Below are 21,134 nucleotides of genomic sequence, written 5' to 3' on the forward strand. Positions count from 1 at the left end.
GCTGGTGCCTAAGAGTCTGGGAGCTCCCTTCGTATCTGGGTCACTTTGCATGATGTCCATGCAAATTAGCTTCCAAACTGAGGAAAACAGCTTAAATGCAAGCAATATTGTCAAAATGTTCCAGATTGCTGAAAGCAACTTGCATGTAATAAATTCTATATACAGATGTTAAATTTACTAATTGTTCCTGTGTGTTGTAATAATAATAAAGTCTTTACTTTAAAAAACAAAAAGAAATGAAGGCAACTTTGCATGTAGGGATTGGACTATTTCTCCAATTCTGCCACTGTCAATCCCTTGTCTGCCAGGAAGTTCATTGTCTTCACACCATCATGGTCTTTCAGTTGTTGTGAGGGTTGTGAGGATAAAATGGTGGTAGGAAGTCCAAACTTTGTATGCTGCTGTGAGCTTTTGGACAGAAGCATAATGGAATAGAATAGATAAATAAAGCTATTGGTATAGATATCATGTATTTATTCTGGCATTTTTACCCCGCTTTTCTCTCTAGTGGTCACTCAACATTGCTAAAATACCAAAATACAATTTAAAGAAGAGCAATTCCTCCCCCCCCACACACACACACACACATCCACAGCAGCTTGAAACAATTCCCTATCTATTGGGGACATTTCAGGCTGCCATGAGGAGGGAGGCAAGAAAGTTGCATCACACAGGTGGAAATCTTAATACCCACAGAAACACTGGTCTGGATCTAAGCCAAATATACCATACATCACAGGCTACTCCTGGGTCCACTGACCTGGCTCATTTAGGACCACTGGAAATTCCCAGGATTTAATACCTGCAAACAGGAATGGAAACAGAAGTGCAACCTATATGCTATTCAGCTGTCAATAATGTCCCCCAAATTCCCCTCTCTGTTAGAAGAGTCTCTGGCTTAGGATTGTTAACTCTGGGCTGGGAAATTCCTGGAGATTTGAGGGTGAAGCCTGAGGAGGACAGAGTTTTGGAAGGGCAGGGGACTCAGCAGGGATGTGAAAAGAACATAAAAAGAGCCCTTTTGAATCAGACCAGTGGTCCATCTAATCCAGCATCTTGTCTCACATAGTGGCCACCTAGTTTCTCTGGAAGTCCGACAACAGGGTGTAGAGGTCGAGGACGTCCTCTGATGTTGACTTCTGGCACTGGGAGTCTGCCTTCTGAAGCTGCCTTTTTCTCCAGGGGAATTGATCTCTGGAGATCAGTTGTAATTCCAGGAGAACCTCAGGGCCTACCCAGAGGTTGGCAACCTTATAATCTGGCTACATCCAGCCTTTAATACCTACAACAATATGTTTTCATCACCAGCCAGATGCTGCAATGTATCCTGTCTTCTGAGAATAGGCTGGAGTCCTGACTGCTGTGAAGCCTGTAGTTGCTGGGTAAAATCCATTCGTTTTGTAGCACACCTTTGTGCTACAAAATGAATGTGAAGCCCAGAATGCAGTTCAGCATAGGGACTCCTTTATGCTCCAGTAAATCTAGGAGAATCAGGTCTGCAGTGAACAGATACATCATGCGCTGTGCTATGATTTAACTTTTGCTAGCATTCGTCTGTATTTGCTCCTGAAATAATTATAGTCCTGTAAATTCAACAATATCCTAGTTTCACCTCTTCCGGCAAACTGATATACATTTATGGCACTGGTGAAGAGCAACAGTGAGTTGCCTTGTTATTTTAGTATTTTATAGTAATACTGGAAGAAAAGATCCCTGGCTATAAAAGTAAATCATCATTTTCCCCTCGCTGGGAATGGACAGCCATGACCTTATCATCTGTTTGGGAGTGTAAATAATAATTCATTACAGGTGCCACCTTGTTCTTATATGATGGGTTAAAGCTGCATGTGGAGAACCTGAATTTTCATGGACACGGTGTTGCCGGAGCGGCTGTTGCCACTGAGTATTGATTCAGAATATTTTTTTTCTCATATGGCAAGGGCAGCAGTAGACAGCACAATATGCATAGTGTAACAGATCATAATCCATGGGGACTAGGAAAGGTGGGCAGCCTTTATCAATGCTAGATTTAACAGTGCAACTGCAATGCTCTTTTTCTTTACCATAGGATTTCTGCCAGTGGCATGTCTTTCAATCGCTCCCATACTTTTGATATTCAAACTCTACTGAAGCCAGCAGAAACAAACTGAAAGCAAGCAAGGAATGAAATGAGGAAGATTTGTGTCATGATGCTCCCCCTCTCTATAATAACAAGATTAACTTTGCAAGCTTCAGTATTTTAATAGTGAAGAAAAGAGTGATGGAGAACTTGTGGATCAAGGGCAAAGGGAAGATTACACATCAGACAACATTGATTTGGAGGAGAAAAGGCTACAGGTTTTTTTGTGTACAATAGTACGAGCACCAGCACAGCATAGGACACAGATCTAGTACTGGGTGACCTGTCTGTTGGCCAATGACCACACCTCCCTCATGCCAACTTGCTGGGGAGAAAACTGTGGGATGGCAAGTCTGGGTGTCAGCCACTGAGTGGTTCCCTTGCTACCTGAGGGTTAGAGCCAGGCATGCAATGCCAGCCCCCAAACTAGGCATGACATGGACAGCCCCACCCTCAAGACCCACCCTCAAGTTCCCAGATATGGGGAGGCAGACATGCAGACTCGGCCTTCTCCAAATTTGATCTGGTCCAATACCTGAGAAAGCTGTGATAAGCATTCAACATAAACCTTCACACCAAATCCTGAACCAAAAACTATGAAGCACAGGAACCATGAGAGGGTGGGCGGGGGAAGCAGAGTTGACTGTGAGGCCAGCCTAGGTTGTGGCTCCCTAAATTCTGGAGAGGTGGACCAGACTGAAGACTCAGTCTGGTCCACCTCTCTGTGCCTGGAAGCCCTGCCCCACCCTCGGCGGGCCCAGTGCCTGATTGGCTGTTCAGGTCGGGCTGAATCCAGTCACCCCAGCTCACCAAACCATCCCTTCTTAGAATTTCTGTCTTCATTTGGTGTGAGTTACATTTGAGGAGACATCAAAACAGAGGACAAAGATGATCTGAAATTTTTCAATTTTACCACCAGAAAATGTCCCTGCAAATGATTAGGAGGGTCTCTTGCATTTCTGAAAAACCTTTCTTGGCAGTCCATGTCTTGATTATCACCAGGAGATAGATAGATAGATAGATAGATAGATAGATAGATAGATAGATAGATAGATAGATAGATAGATAGATAGATAGAGAGAGAGAGAGAGAGAGAGAGAGAGAGAGAGAGAGAGAGAGAGAGAGAGAGAGAGAGAGAGAGAGAACCCCCATATAAGCATAAATGTCCTAGAGGAAGGGTCAAAAGATAAATGAGTTACTTTTGGATTACTACCACTGAATGATGTCAGACAATAGGACAAGGCCAGCATTTTCAGGAAAAGTCCATTTGGCATGACTCAGAAGAAGTGGAAAAAAGTTTAAGTCCTGTACAAATGAGATTTTCAGCTCAAATCTAAGCCTTAAAGCTTTGGGAAGATTGAATATCATTTAATACAAGCAATCTTTCTCAAACAGCTGTCAGGCAATGGTTGTTGTGGCTTTACTGTCCTCTTCCTAAGCTCAGTCCTAAATTCGAGAATGTTAAAAGCTACCACTTAAAACCATTAACAGAATCAACAATGTCATCTTGATAGTGTATTTGCTTTCCCAAAATATTGCTTCTGATTTATAAGCTATATTATTCTCAGTCTTTTCAAATGGCATTCTTTCCCCTCTTCTTTCCTGTGATACCAAATCTTCTCCTGAAATGTGAATAATGGTAGGAATGTTTCATATTAGGTAGCCTGATCTATTTGTAGTTCTTGTATTGGACTAATTCATTGTAGATCCAGAGTGCTTCATTTTACTTTGGCCAGAACTATTATTTAGTTTCTATTTTGTTAAATAAAAACAATGCTGTGGGGACTGCATTGACAGTCACCTAGAACTGGTGTCGCGACCTCTCTGGTGCCACCGCACTCTCAAGAGGGGCTTCTCCCATCTGGGTCCCGCCTGCCCTGGCCGACGCCTTCGCAGGTAGGATTTCCTCAGCCTCAGACCACTCAGAGGAGGAGGACGAACCTTCCTCCCCTGAGCTGGCCAGCTTGATAGCTCTTAGGAAGTGGTGAGAGTAATAGTCAGCCAGCCTCCTTATTGGCCTCCATCCATGCTGCTTTATACTCCCTCCCTCTGGGCTCCACCCCATTTTTCCTCATTCTGAGTCTACAAATGCCCCCCCCCCCGCACCTCTTCCTCTCCTTGCCTGGAGAGATTTCCCAGAGGGCGGGGGCCTCGTCTTTGCCCTCCCCTGGCTCTTCCGCCCACCCTGAGCTTGTCTTGCTCTGGGGAGAAACTTTTGAAAAAATATAACCTACAAACAGTGTTTAAACCCACCAAGAAAATACAACAGATGCTACGATCAGCAAAAGACAAAAGAGACCCCCTCACCTCTGCAGGAGTATATCGTATACCTTGCAGCTGTGGAGAAGTTTACATCGGGACAACAAAATGCAGCATACAAACAAGGATAAAAGAACATGAAAGATACTGCAGACTTGGCCAGCCTGAGAAATCAGCAGTGGCTGAACATGGACTGACACAAAAAGGACACAGGGTCTTATTCCAAGACACTGAAAGACTGGACAATTCTACCAAATATTTTGTCAGATTGCACAGAGAAGCCATTGAAATTCATAATCATCAGCACAACTTTAACAGAAAAGAAGAGAGTTTAAGAATGAATAAGGCTTGGCTTCCTGTCCTGAAAACCTCCAGACTAACAAAGACTACAGTCCACAATAGCCATGCAGATTAGCTTTGGATTTCACACATTAACAGATCACTTCAGGATACAATGGTTCCATATTAACATACCACACCCTCCTTAGCACATTATCTTGATACTTACAGGACAATGATTAGCACATTACCTTTGATACTTTTTGCAGGACAATGATTCAGCTCAACCCAACCCCTTTCTGACTATCTATTACTCTTCCTACACACTTGACACTGAGAGACACTGTCCTTCAGTGTTACTCCTCTGAAGATGCCTGCCACAGCTGCTGGCGAAACGTCAGGAAAGAAAATACCAAGACCATGGTTACACAGCCCGGATAACCCACAAGAACCAATGAACTCTGACCGTGAAAGCCTTCGACAATATTTTGAACTGAAATCTTATGTAAAATCACAGAATTATAGAGTTGGAAGGGACCACCAGGGCCATCTAGTACAACTCCCTGCACAATGCAGGAAATTTACAACTACTTCCCCCCACACCCCCAATGACCCCTAATCCACACCCAGAAGATGGCAAAAAAAAAACCCTCTGGGATCTCTGGCAAATCTGGCCTGGAGGAGAAATTATTTCTTGACCCCAAGTGGCAATTGGCACTACCCTGGGCATGCAAGAAAGAGTCACGAGAGCCAAACACTGATGCAAATCTTCCTGCCCTCCCTCTTATGATCTGCCTAAGGTTACAGAATCAGCATTGCTGACAGATGGCCATCTAGCCTTTGCTTAAAAGCCTTCAAGGAAGGAGAGCCCACCACTTCCAGAGGAAGCCTGTTCCACTGAGGAACTGCTCTAACTGTTGGAAAGTTCTTCCTAATGTTTAGCTGGAAACTCTGTTGATTTAATTTCAACCCATTGGTTCTGGTCTGACCTTCTGGGGCAACAGAAAACAACTCAGCACCATCCTCTATATGACATCCCTTCAAATACTTGAAGATGGTTATCATATAACAGTCGTCTCCTCTCCAGGCTAAACATACACAGCTCCTTCAACCTTTCCTCATAGGATTTGGTCTTCAGACCCCCCCATCATCTTTGTTGCCCTCCTTTGGACACGTTCCAGCTTGTCTACATCCTTCTTAAATTGTGGTGCCCAAAACTGAACACAATGCTCTAGGTGAGTTCTAACCAAAGCAGAGTAAAGCAATTCCATCACTTCGCATGATCTGGATGCTATAGTTCTGTTGATACAGCCCAAGATCACATTTACCTTTTTAGCTACTGCATCACACTAGAGTAAGAATCAGTGATTTCAATAGAACATTGGATAGCAAGCAATATGTCATAATATAAAAATATGTACGACTCTTATTTTCCATTTCACTAATACTGTGTTTATCCTTTGTTCAGGATGGTGGCTTTTTCTGCCATGCAGGACTGGCTATGTATCAACTCTTCCACCCTTCTGGTGTGTGTTTCTACTGAAATGATTGGCAATCATGCAAGTGGTAAACCACTCACCAACTAACCACAATCACAGTGGCTATCACATGGATGAAAATGTTTACACAGACACAAATGCCAGTGCATATGGCAGCCCCAAAGCAGCACAAACCACACCAACACAAGAGAAGGAAGATTGCTGTTCCCTGGTTCTGCCTCCTCCTCTTGCCAGCCCCCTGAAATGCAGCCTGAAGAGAGTGGCTGGGAACTCCTCACATGCTTTCATAGTGGCTCCTTTTAAAGCCTCACATACCCCCTGATCACTTCTGGTCTTTTTCTGGGAGAAGGCTTCCCATGAGAGGTCAATAGTGGCCCCAGCTGTTGCCATAGCCCCACTCCACTGCCTGCTTTGCTACAGAGTAGCTGGGAGGGTAGGAGAGCATTCCTTGGCAGCCACTCAAAGAGGTGGTGAATCTTTCTCACAGGGATGCAGCTTCTTGATAAGTCTAGGGATTCCCCAGATTCCAGGCACACATTCATGTAAAGAAGGTCTTTGAGAAATGCCTCAGTAGTAGTAGGGAGGGGAGAGGTCCCACAGTTTAGTACCCATCATTCTAATTCAGTTAAAATATTTGCCGCAGTTGGAGTATGAGGATGTCGGATGCCTCAAATAACTCTGTCCTTGGTGGCCATATCTTGCAAAGTCATAGAAAAAAAAAGAGCCAAAAATGCTTGCATTTTTTTTAGGCATGACAGCTGTGCTACCAAGTCAGGCAAGCCAAGGACGTTATATGCCTGGCTCAAGCCAAGGGTTTGGCTCTTCCCCAGCTTGATGCCTATATAAGCAAAAAAGCCAAGAAGGCTCTTTGCCAGCAAGAATATTCTGGCATTGCTTCTTGGCTGTCACTGTGACCTTATATATCATTTTATGTATTTTCTCATTTGAGTGTGGATAATCATATCCAATGGATCAGGTAATGCTTTGGCATGATGTGGGATTGACTCTGGCATCGAGCATTCTGGCTCGCTGACAGTCAGTATATCCAGCATGCTTGTAAAAACCATTAACACGTGTTTAGGAATAAATAATGTTCATTGTTATGACTTTAAAAATGGGGGAAGGCGGGGGAATAGCCACATTGCTTGGAGATTAAAATAAATGAAACAATGAATTGTGCATTAAAGCAGCATTAGCCAGATTCTGTCATCTCCCAAAAGCAAGTCAGTTGAAAGTTAAATGGCAATACTCCAGTTGGTCTCTGAATATACATATGGTGCATTTGGTAAAACACTGTACTGGTGATCCAAATGGACATATTGCACTGGGTACTCCAGAATTTTTGCAAAGTTTCTGGTTCCAAAGCTGTCATCATGAGTCATAATTCCCCTTCCTTTCAGCCTCTCTGACTTCAAGAACTGGTTTGGAGGTTTGATGCAAGAACAATAAAAATGGAGGACTGTTTCCATGCAAATAGATGGCAGTTTACCATTTTTGCACCCATCCCCTAATTGTATACTTTTTAGAAAACTGAGTTCAAAGATCCAAATCCAAACATTTTTTTAAAAATCACCTAGAATCTAACATTTTGAAGTTTGCTTTTTGAATTGCAACCACAGATTTAATTCAGCTCTAAACATGGCATTGAATCCAGAAACTCATTGGTGGAAGGCATGCGTGGTCATGGATGATGCTCACTTTCCCCTCAACCAACAGTTCTTTCCAAACCTGCTAAAGTTCATTCCAGGGGTTGTGGGACATGCATGAAGTAACAGCCCCATGCAGGTTGGTGGGCTGCAGTGAAGAGAGGGAAGAGGGCAAAAAAGCCCTTCTTCCTTCATCTCATAGTGGAGCTGTGCTGGTGGAAAAGGAAGTGATTCGCTCTGCGTCTTCTTCCTCTGTATATTTTCATTAACCTATGGATCAATCATCCAATATTCTCATTAGATTTACAAAACCTACCAAAGCTTGAGATGCACCTGTTTCACCATAATTATATGCATTTCACAAGTGCAGCTGTCTGTTTGATGATGACATTTTTATGTATGTAGGTAATATTTCCTCTTCCTGTTCATTCAAGTGCCTATGTGACAAAGCACATGAGCAATTTTTTTAAAGTCCCACATCATTAAATAGTAAACAAATTAAACAGTTCAATCCCCAGGTTTAAAAGATACATACAAGCTTCTAATTTTAAGAGCAGAAAGAATAAATTTAACTACAGAGAGTGCAACTCCTTTCTCGCTAACAGCCAAGAGAAATAAAAGGTAAAAACTATCTGAGCAGACAGGAAACTTAGCAACAAGAGGTGTTACAAAGCAAGCCCTTGGAGTGCAATATAAACCACAACTAAAGAAAAAAATGATTCAATGATTTAATGATTCAATGTCTGCTCTTCCACATGGACAGGACCTCTGGGCTAGAGGGACTCCAGCACACCGTCCCACTGTTTCTGACAAAGGTAGTGAATTTACCTGGACTACAAAGAAAAGCTGATGATATATTGGGACTGTAAGAAAGTTAAGATATTGTTGCTGGACAGGAAATACAGAGCTTGAAAAGCCTCAATAAAGTGCAGGACAAACTAATTTAGCATCTTGGTTACTTGTATCCTGATCATACTTCCTTAACAATTCAAAAGTTCTCTGTCTAATGTTAGGGATAGCCAAAGAAGAGGATAGTAAAGCTACTCCAATTCTCCAATTGGAGGATAGTAAAGCTACTCCAATTCTTAACTTCATATGCTCCAAGATGACACATGGCCATCCTGCTGTGACCATTGTAGTAAAACTGGCAGTCCAAGCCTTCAATGAAATGGAACTACAGCCTGCTTCTGAAAGCAAGTTTGTAATTTTGGGGCCTGCAAAAGGGCATGAAGGAAAGAGTTGATTCCACTACAGCAGAAATTGCGGATACCCATAAAGGAGCTCCATAGAGCAGAAGAGACAAGCTCTTAGCACGATATACTGCAAGAGTCATAGGAATATACTGGCTACCAACTTGATGGAAAAAAACCTTAAAATTGCAGACAGGTGAATTTTAATTCTCTCAGGCACATAATTATAATGCACAGTCCTTTTATTAGATGACAGAAAATGGTATCCCAAATAACAAAAGCACGTAGGTACTATTTAATGTTTGACCTAATTTGATTTGCATATTTTGTAATGTACATTTATCAACAAATGTTCTCTGATGCAGTCTGTACTGTTTGGTAATGATGATGATTGTTTTGCGACTACATCTGTCTGGATGTGTGTTTGTGTTGCCCAGCTCAGAAAAATTGAATAACCCTGCCCTGGATGTGCATTTAGATGCTTCATTATCGCTGATTGGATGATGTTATCCAGCGCATCAATCAAGAAGAGACCCACTGGTTATATTACTCTTTTGTTATTCCTTTTCCATCATAAGAAAATGCTATATAGAATCTGACATGTGCAACTGCAACATGTTATACAGACACTGTTGATAAAGGATGGTTAAATCAAACCCATGCATCTACATCAAAAGTTTCAAAACCATAGGCAAGGAAATAATAAAGGCACACAATACAATATGCATAGCAACATGGATCATAATTTTATGGATCATAAATATCCAAAAATGCTCATTACAACATGTATCTTAGGTTGGGGACCACAAAAAAATCTAATTTATCCTACTCCATGCAAAGTTCCTTTAGGATAAAACTCCCATTTCGAGGTTAAATTGTTATTGTTGAGAACTTTGACAGTAGGCCAATTAAAAGTTAGCCTGCATATTGTCTGAGTGTTTCTTTTGAATATGCAAATCTGATCATGAAACAAAAGATATATTCAAACCAACATCTGTTTTTTCATCAGTTGTGTATAACTAGTACAATAAGGCACATATCTTTCTGTTGCAGAAGAATGGGCGCACCCACTCTCTCCTTTGCCAGTCCTGCAAGCGTGTAACACACAAACATTGGGAAATCTGTCCCTTCCCTTTTATTGAAGGGAAGGAATCAGACTAGCAGACATAAATGGACATAAACACACAGAGATAGTTTCAGAGGATAGCCTTGTTGGTCTGCAATAGAACAACTAGATATGAGTCCAATAGCACCTTGGAGGCCAACAAAATTTTCAGAGTATAAGCTTTTGAAAATCAAACCTCTTTTCATCAGATACAGAACAAAGGGAGTTTTGACTCTTGAAAGCCTATACCCTGAAAATTTTGTTGGCCTCTAAGGTGCTATTAGACCCAAATCTAGATAAACACACAAAGTGCCTAATGCTCAGTCAGACACTAGTTTATCAGTATTGTCTATTCCGATTGGCAGAAGGACCTTTCAGTGTCTGACTATTGGAAGAGGTGATACCTAAGCAAGCAAAGAAAAAAAAAAGTGTATGATGTGTGAACAGTACCAGAACTACTTGTACCATCACATGTAATTCTCAGCACAGCCCTCCTCTCTGTTAGTGCAGGGCCTGGAGTGGTCATGAACAAGACAGACAGCATTAGACAGGAGCGTACATGGTCTTCAAACTGGCAGGTCTATGTACCATGAGAGACAAGATGGTGGTACTAGGTATCAGTTGATAGATATTTAATGAATATGGGGCCTAGCAACTTCCTGCCTTTATAATTTTCTTGTCCTTGCCACATCCCATTGAAGCCAACCATTTAATCTGCTCAGGAAACAGAATGTTTATTACTCTCCTAAGCAATCCAGTGAGTCAGACTGCTGTGACCCACATTTGACCTTGCAACCTGCCTTCCTCATATAGTATATGGGTCTTTGGCTCCCTTGCCATAATCATCTGAAGCATCTGCACAGCAAACATTCTTCTGGTGTAAAGCCAAATTCTGTACTCTGTATTTTTTAGGTTAACTTTGTGCTTGGCTGGTGTGTCATGGTACTACCATATGACAGAGAGCTGGTCCCTTCAAATTGCACGATTCTGTATCAGAAGGCTCAAAGAACAAAGTTTTTATTGCAGCATCTGCAAAGGCTGTTTTCCCTTTGATGCATGCATGGCATTTTTATTTAGGGTAATGGGAACTGCATATATTAAGAGAAATTAATAACCTCCTTATTCACTACACTGGGCAGCAATTTTTCATTTTATGCATCCCATTGTACTTTGCATACAAGGTCAATAGCTAGTTCCAACAGAAAGAAATCACTGTTGCCCACACAAGGAGCGGGAATGGGGGATGGCGGAGGGAGAGAAAGAAACCACCTGGAGGGAAAATAGGCCACAAATTTGACAGAAAGACTGGGACAATTAGGCAAAGAGAAAGTAAGGAGTCTTATGCTGTGGCTCCTGGGTATATGCTGTGCACAATGATAGAACGAACTGAGAGGGGTGGAAGGCAGAGAGTGCAATAGGTCCTTGCCTGTTGTCCTCAGCCAATCCCAAGAGCAGTGAGCTTTAACTCTTCGTAGCCACAAGATAATCATGGATGTCCCAGAGCCTGAGGGGTTTTGTAAGGACAATTAGAACTGTCATCGTGGAAAGTGCCGTCAAGTCACAAACAATTTATGGTGACCCCATAGGGTTTTCAAGGCAAGAGATATTCAGAAGTGCTTTGCCATTGCTTGACTCTGTGTAGTAACCCTGGACTTCCTTGGTGGTCTCCCATCCAAGTATTAAACAGGACAACCAGGCTTAGGTTCTGAGATCCAATGAGATCAGGCTAGCCTAGGCTATTCAAGCCAGGAAAATTAGAACAGTACATGGGTGAATTTTGAGTTGATGGGCTATAGTTAGGGTTGCTAATCTCCAAGTAGAAGCTGGAGATCTCCCACTATTACAACTGATCTCCAGCCAATAGGGATCAGTTCACCTGGAGATAATGGCCACTTGGGCAAATGGACTCTATGGCATTTAAGTCCCTCCCCTTCCAAACCACGCCCTCTTCAGACTCCACCCCCAAAATCTCCAGGTATTTCCCAACCTGGAGCTGGCAATCCTAGCTATAGTTAAGGGGGGTGAAAGATCAAGAGAGGAGGGAAAGAGGGAGGGAAGCTAGAGGGAAAACAGACCATAACTAAGAAAGTTATAATCCTGTTTAGGATTGCATGGTCAGTGACATTCAGGCCTGAGCAAGGATTTGAACTTGGGTTTCTCAAATCAAGGTCCTTCACTCTAGCCACTGCAGCACATTGGCTATCAGAGACATAATTCTTACTGAATTCTAGGATTTCGGGTGCAAAGGTGGATAAGATATAGAGTTGTCAAGTCCCTCCTGGCTACTGGCAGGGGATGGGGGCATAAGGTTACCAGATACAGGTTGGGAAATTCCTAGAGAGTTGGGGATGGTGGGAGCCTGGGGAGGACAAGGACCTCAGTGTGGGTACAATTTCATATAGTCCTCTCTCCAAAGCATCCATTTTCTCCAGGGGAACTTATCTCTGTAGTCTTGAGATGAGCTATAATTCTAAGGGATCCCCAGGTCCTGCCTGGAGGATGGCATCCCTAATTAGAAACAGCTGGTCATTCAGGGGATGAATGTCTGGTGACTTCTTAGGCTAGTGGTGCAGTAGAAAGTTGTCTGCTATATAGTAGCTTAAATATGGAAAAAAACAGATTCTGATTCCTTAGGAGATGTTGGAACTTGGCATTCACACCTACTAATTTGGCTGAGAGGCACCTTTGAGGTTCAGAGTAGTGTTTGGTTAGAGATTTTGAGCATGAGCACAGAGATTCCAGAGTTACATGCACTCCTTGGTTTCCAGTTTGATTTGGCAGATCCATTGAACTTTGCCTCATCTTCATGCTGATCATGAGTAGCTTTGCTTCCAGCAGCAGCAGCAAAAAAAAAAAAAAATGGTGGATGGGATTAACTCTGATGGGTGATGCATGCTGAAAACCTGGTAATGCAAGGCCATTGGTTCTTGTAGGTTATCCGGGGTGTGGTCTTGGTATTTTCTTTCCTGATGTTTCGCCAGCAGCTGTGGCAGGCATCTTCAGAGGAGTAACACTGAAGGACAGTGCCTCTCAGTGTCAAGTGTGTAGGAAGAGTAATATATAGTCAGAAAGGGGTTGGGTTTGAGCTGAATCATTGTCCTGCAAAAAGTATCAAAGGTAATGTGCTAATCGTTGTCCTGTAAGTATCAAGATAATGTGCTAATGAGGGTGTGGTAAGGCCATTGTTTTGCACTATTGATGCAAAAAAATCCCTGTCAGTGTAAAGGAGCCACACTCTAGTCCAAGTTCATTTTCAGTACAGAACATTTTCTGAGCCTTGGTATAATTTCATTTTGAGGAATGAAAATGTCAAAGGTCCGCTTGTTGAATAAATAATTCACAATTCAGTCATCATAAGCAGAACACATTACTACCTCTTAATATGTAGGACCATTGGTCTATCAAAATCAGTATTGTCTACTCTGACTGGTCTTGGCTGTCCAGGATCTTATCACCTACTACAACCTGAAATAGTTAACTGGAGATAGTGGGGATTGACCTGGGACCTTCTTTGTATAAAGCAAGGTATCTTTTACTGAGCCACAGCCTACCTTCATTGACTGCAATGGATTTAAAAGGTTATAACTCTGATTGGGATTGCAGTGTTAACATTGTATTAATTGTAAATTTTAAATAATACGTATCACTGTCCCCTACTATGTAATCACATTCTACAAAATGATGACTGGGAAAGTGTGCTCAGATTCTTGTGTGATAAAGTGAATTAATTCCAAGGAAAGCCTTGGATTTCACATCTAATTGGTGGTTCCAGATAACGTTTTCCAGCTCCTGATTTATTGAATGGAGACTGCAGGCACACATAGACCGTATATCATCATGCAGGTCAGTTTCTATTATGTGTTCCTGCAGCCTTAAACATGCATTACCTGTATTGCAAATTTCCTAATTAGTTCAACCAATTTTCTTTCTGTCTCCAGGTAATATGAGCCAATGATCTGAATCTGATGTTGTTAACAGAAGAGAATGCTGAACAAATGTTTTAGGTCACAGTCTGTTTACAGCACTGCAAAGGGTGCCTGGTTTGTCCCTTAATTTATACATTTTGATTTCTTTATTAATTTGGCAGAAAACCAAGCAGAAATTCCAAGAATTGCATCTTCTCACATTATTGACTCAGGTTGGAGAATGCAAAGGAATTTAACAGTTCCCAGGTAAAGGCGTGAAGACTGAACATCAGTTATCATTGCTACATTTAACAAGTGCCCTACCATAATGATTTAAAAGCATAATACTTGCAGAAATGTGAAGAGACAAAGGAAATTACTAATGACAGGCAGATTATGCTAATTGGAGTATTTTTACCCAACTGACAAAAGGCAAAGATGGATCAGCATCATTTTGTCCTCATGTTGTGATTTAAAAGGTCTGGACAGGTTTATAGAGAATGCATCATCAATATCCATTAGATATGGTGTTTGATTCTCCATATTTGGAAGGATTCCACCCTACCTCTGATTACTACACATGGGGGGAGTCATAGGCAATGGCTGTCATAACCATACATCTGAGTCTCCACTACTGGAAACAGAATTCCAGATTAAAAGGATCTTTCCTTTGCAGCAAGGATATTCTGAAGCTTTCTGAGAGATGAAGTTCATAAGATTCCAGACTGCCTGACCTTTTTTTTCTGTCAGGTTTCAGTACTGTCACAACTACACAATGAGCAGGATGCCAACTTTCAGGTGGGGCCTGGAGATCTATCAGAATTACATCTGATCTTCACAACCGGGATCAGTTTCCCCGGGAGAAAATGGCTGCTTTGTTTTGTTTTGTTTTTAATTAGGGTGCTTTAAACTTGCTTTTCACCACTCAGTGCAGATTCAGAGAAGTTTATAATGTGGAAAAAAACAACACAAACACATCTGATTTTAGAAATGATGCTATCTCTGCCCTTGATGAAAACAGTCTTTCCCCAAGCAATGCTCATTCCCTTCCCATGTCCCTTCGTAGTTCTGGGAGGTGGGAGCGGAAGAGCGGAGCAGATGTCAACAACTCTGACCTTACTGAAAACAGTCTCTCTTCCAAGCAAATAGGCACAGAAGCCCTTCTGAGGGGGAGTGGTATTCCTGTTCTGGACCCAAACATAATCCCAGTCGCTGTCTTTGCTGCGCTGCATGTCTCCCCACCCTCCTACAACTAACTGTCCATTTTTCTGGTAGCCTGCCAGTTCTACACAGGATATTTTGCCTCCTCCTCCATACCAGTTCTTCCCTGGTCCTCTGTGCCAGATCCAATGCTGCCATAGTGACTCTTGTCGATTTTTGAATACCCAGAGTGCAGTCATTACTCAATGCCCATGCATTACTACTTGGTCAAATGCCTGGAAATGATGGCTGTACACTTGCCTAGGGTTGCCATATACCCCCTGGCACTCCAGCAGACAGTGGTAGAAACATAAAAATAAATCACTGCCAGTAAACCTGAAAGTGATCTCAGTCCTCTCTATGTGTCAGTGAGAGCTCTATAGGAAAACCATAAAATTTTAAGTGATTCCTTAAGAAGTATGGTATCACTTCCAGGGAAAACCCAGATGTGACATCAGTCCTTTCTAGGAATTTCCAGAAACCCTATGGTTTTACCAGCAATTCCTAGAGAGGAGTGACATAACATCTGCATTTTCCCCAAAAGTGGCACCACACCATCACTGACAGCACCTCACATGCCCCCCCCCAACTCCTGCCACTTGCAAAATATAGCCTGGTAACCCTATGCTTGCCGCATCTTCTAGTTCTTTGGGATTGCCATTAATACTGGGCAAATGTAAGGGAACTGATAGAAATCTTTTAAAAAGAGGTCTGTTTTGTTTTTAGTGGAAAATAACTGTTTTCTACTGACAGTAGTTGAATGCCAAATATTCAGAAATGTGTGTGCATGTTTTAAAACCAGTACAAACCACAGTCATGGAGCTCAATGACAAGAAATATAATTTAGAATAAAATCCCACTGCTGCAATACTCCTCTCACTTCAATCGTGGCCCACAATATTTCAATCTGATATGAACCTTCTTCTGCAAAAACACCAAGAACTGAGATCCAAATATACTAGGCTTCCAACTGAATCTGGAGCCAAGATATTTGGGGCTTAATTATCCTCGCTGGGATTTCTCATTTGATTTTTCAACAGCACTTGTCTCAAAAGGAAAATCAAAATCTTGTCATCAGAGAAGAAGAAAGTAAAACTCAAAAAAAGACTTCAGTGAACATATGCAGCTTCAGTATATTTTCTATCTCCTGTCCTTTCCTGGGATCTAAAGACCCTCATTTTATTTTATTTTTAATTAAAACTAAGAAGACAGTAGGTTGGATCCAGCCAGGTTTCTGGCTGGTGAAATAGGGAGAACTGGGTCCCCTTTGACCACAGCAAGGGGATCGTGGGGCCATCATGGGCAAAAACCATGCAGGATAGGGGGTGTAGTAAGGAAGAGAACGGAGTGAGATTGAGCAAAGAAGCTGGCTAGATCCAACCCAGTGTATTTACATCACCCATTCAACTACAGCATTGTAAAGAATAATAAGGTTGTACATTATCCTGGAATTTACTGATCCAATACATAACAAAAAATATCCAATTTGCTATAAACTGATTATTCTCCAACCTTATGTCTATCCTTCTGTAACATGTAAAATTTGAAAATAGTGAGATGTCTCATATTATTTTAAGCCACTAAAATATAGGAGTTGGGATAATTTTCTTCCACTAAGAAGAGATACATATATGGGCAGCTGGGATTAAATTTCTATTTTTTCCCTTATCCATTTTCTCTGTCTTTTAAATATCCAAGGGTATGAGGAGGAGCTATGGCTCAGTGGCAGAATATCTGCTACTTTGTATGCAGAAGGTCCCTGGTTCAATCCCCAGCACCTTCATTTAAAAAGGTCAGATAGTAAGTGACGTGAAAGACCTCTGCCTGAGACTATGGAGAGCCATTGCCAATCACAACTGAGAATACTTGACCTTGATAGATCAATGGTCTGACTCCGTTTAAGCAGCTCTTATATATGTGTTTCCATAAGTCACTTGAACCCCTTCATACCCTTAATAAACAATACAACCCTAAACAGTGTTACGCCTTTCTAAGCCCACTGACTGCTGTGGATTTAGAAGGAGGGTATAACTTTGTTTAGGATTTTCCTGTAAATCCAGTAATTCTTGCCAGAACTTTCTGATCATTGTCAAATGCCATGTGTGCCAAGAATCTATCTATAATACACACACACTTTTTTTTTTTTTACCACAAATGCTTACATTATTTGTTTGAAAAAATTATGGGAGAGAAGCTCCATGTTAGCACTGAGTATCAGCATTGCAAAAGTGATTAGATATATTTTGGGAATAGTTTTAACTAGACCTGATATATATAGTAAAGTTACTTTATGCATGTTAATAGTATTTGCTAGGATGCCCTGAGCAAATCAATGATGCATGTAATACCCAAACTCTTTGATGTGATTCTGAAGAAAGTTCATTTTTAAGCATTTAAGAGTAGCCTCCTAGTCATCCAATGAGATCATGGGATTTTATGTCAAATGATGGGAGGGTTTTCTTTTTATGTTTTATTCATCTAAGGTTAAATGATAGGCTCAACTGCATCTCTCCTAATCTGTCTGTATTCCTTTGATGTAATATTTGTGTGATTTGTATAATGTAACAGTACTAAAACATTGGGAGGGGGGTTGCTAAAAGTCCTAATTTGCTCTTTGCTAATTAATTATAGGCCTATTCCATGATATACTGTGTACACAAAAAAGCACACAATATCAGGTGTATGATTTATAATGTCAAAATATTTGTTTTGTCACCTTTCCATTTAAAAAAAATGCTCAAGGCAGCTTACAGCAATTGTAAATACAAAAGACAATACACTATATACCTGTATATAAAATCATAAACTGGAAAAAAAAACAGGGTAACAAATCAGTTTTTAAAAGCTGATTTTGTATTGAAATAAAGACTGACTGATTGACTTTTAAAAAGCATTATCCTTTTTATAAAAATAACTGGTGCAGAGGGCTTGTGGTGAAGAGATCACACACAGAGTCCACTGGAGTAAGTTCCAGAAAGGAGGGATGGCATCCAAGAAGGCCTTTGCTTGAGTTCCTACTAGATGAATTTCCATGGTATGTTCCAGAAAGAGAGCCTACCAGCTTACCTCAGAGGTGAGAAAGGTAAGTGTGGGTGAATATTGTGTAAGCACAGCAGCGAATCATGGCGAGTATTGGCAAAAGTATTGCTGCATCATGAAATGCAGCAAAATGGCAGTGGGATGGATCCTTCAGGAAATTTCTGAAGGGAGATTATTTTGGCTGATTAACCCCTTCCTGCAGACCACCAACTCACCCCTCACACATTGTCTCCCTCAGGAGCAGCAGTGGTGGCGATTTTGGGCCACAGTGGAAGGAGGAAAGCAAGGAAGTCCCACTGACAGAAGGTTAGCAGAGTTTTACCATGGCATCCAAACCAGAGTACAAATGGTCAAAGAGAGGCTGACCAGAGCTTTGATGACCCGCAAAGCTTTTCTGCCTCCATAAAGCTAACTATTTTGTCACTACTCTTTGCCCCCAACCCATTGGCCTCCTAAATCTATGCATGCCACATGCTCTTCTCCTGCAGCATTCAAGAAATCTAGGACTCATGATCAACTGAGTGTTGCCCTCATTTTAGGAGGGACAAGTCTCTCTCTCCACTTTGTCAATCACTGTATGGGACAGCCCCTGACCTGGATAGATAGCCCAGGCTAGACTGATCTCATCAGATCTTGGAAGCTAAACAGAGTTGGCTCTGGTTCATACTTGGATGAGAAACCACCAAGGAAGTCCAGGGTCACCAAAAGAGGCAGACCATAGTGAACCACCTCTGAATGTCTCTTGCCTTGAAAACGCTACGGGGTTGTCATAAGTTGGCTGCAACTTAGTGGCCCTGTCTACCACCAAATGGGACAAGCCCAAATCACCATTGGGAAAGCCCAGAGAGAAAGAGTGGAGACTGTGGGTGAAGGACTTGAGTTTGGGGTTGTGTAAAGAGAATGAAGAGCAGAAGAATGTTACACAATTCTTCCATCATATTCACATAGTCATGGCTATCACTTACTTCTATCCATGTGTGTTCTCCAGCCCCCCAAATCAAGGGCTAGAGCAGAAAGAGATGCAGATAGAAAATGTTACTCTGTAACATTCTATAAACATTTCCATGGAGGGAAAGCAGCATGGTATAGCCTGATCTCATCAGATCTTGAAAACTAAGCAGGGTTGGTACTTGGAGGGGAGACCACCAAGGAAGGCTTTGCAGAGGAAGTCAATGGCATGGCAAACCACCTCTGCTTTTTACTTTCCTTGAAAGCCCCACCTTTGTGGCGGTAGCAATGTTGGTTGTGACTTGATTGTATGTATGTATAAGCACATTCAGCACTATCAACTGTTGGTCTCAATTTAATTCTATTAATATTATCAGACAAGATTAAGGTTATAATATTTTTACTTCCTTGACTGTTTTCTTCCCATGGTATTATAAAGATTCCTTTCTGGGGGGCAAGGCCTAAAAACTCCACAAGACAATAAATTCTAATTTAGGAATGTAGGAAATCTTAGGAGATTATAATGATACTTAACATAATGATCAGTAAAATATGAATGTGACTAATGGAATTCATCGTTTTCCTTGTTAGAAATAAGTTTAATTACCCCAAAAGTGAAACATCTGTTACAATGAATCGGGTAATAGATATAAGGGGACAAAGAAAGCTTAATTAATCAGAGTAATTGAAGGCAAAGTTGAAAGCAGTATCTTAACGGGGAAGGAAAAATGACAACACCAAAAAGTGCTGTATGCATTATTAATTGTAATATATCAGAGTCTATTAGCACAGACTGGAGTGAAAGGTCTGTCAAAGTTTTCTCAACAAACATCTTTGTTCAGGAGTCATAAATCAGCTGTAAAAAGTAGCTCTAGGCAAAATCTGGGAATGCTAGCTCTAAGTTCTAATGCTGTTTTATTACATTCTGCTTTTGATCTCCATAAGTACTTTTAGTATATTTTGCTTTTCATATGAGTGGGAGTATAAAATCCAGACTTGTAAAAAAAAAAAGATTCTCAGTGGCATGGGCTTTAAAAGAAAAAAATAACTTTGGTAAATGGGAAGAATTTGTGATTTAATAAATGATTAAATTCGGCAGAAAGTTTTCCCACATTCATTGATGATATGGTCAGTTTATATTCATTTTTTTTAAGTTCTATTACTGTGCAATCCTAAACAGAGTTACACCATTCTAAGCCCATTAATGTCTATGAGTTTAGAACAGTGTGATTGTGCTTGAAATGGCACTCTTACTCATGTCAAAATGTAAAGTGCACTTATTCAGATACCAGTGGAAATGTATATAGCATGATGCTGCCATAGTGCACACCAGCCACTTGTGCAAGTATAATCCTAACAAAGCCAAACTGAGGAAGCTGCTGACTTATGGTGACCTCAGAGGGTTTTCAAGGCAAAAGAAGTTCAGACATGATTTGTCATAGTGTGACTCTGCGTAGCAACCTGGACTTCCCTGGTGATCTCCCATCCAAGTATTTGCCAGGGTAGACCCTGCTTAATTTTTGAGATCACTAGAACATGCTAGCCTTGTCTATCCAGGTAAGACCAACCTACAAATATCAGTAGATTAAGCTGCTATTAATCCATCTGTAGAAGTGGTCTGCTAAAGAAGGTTAATCACTCTAGACCAGAAGTGTCAAATACAAGGCCAGGGGGGCATATCCAGTCCCGTGAGAGCTCTTATCTGTCCCACGATATGGCCATGGCAGCTACTCCCGCCACTCTCGATCTGGGCTGGCAAGCTTGCTGCTTGCTTGCTAGCCAAGGCAGCCACCCCCATCTCAATCTGAGCTGGTGAGCCCATTCCAGGGTCGCCAGCCAAGGCAGCCTCCTCTCCCAGTCCCGATCTGGGCTAGGTAGTCTGCTGTGGCCTTGCCAGTCAAGGGAGCCACCTCCCCCAGTCCTGAACTGGGCTGGCGAGCCCGCT

Source organism: Euleptes europaea, chromosome 3, assembly GCF_029931775.1.
Source record: "Euleptes europaea isolate rEulEur1 chromosome 3, rEulEur1.hap1, whole genome shotgun sequence".
NCBI classification, from domain to species: Eukaryota; Metazoa; Chordata; class Lepidosauria; order Squamata; family Sphaerodactylidae; genus Euleptes; species Euleptes europaea.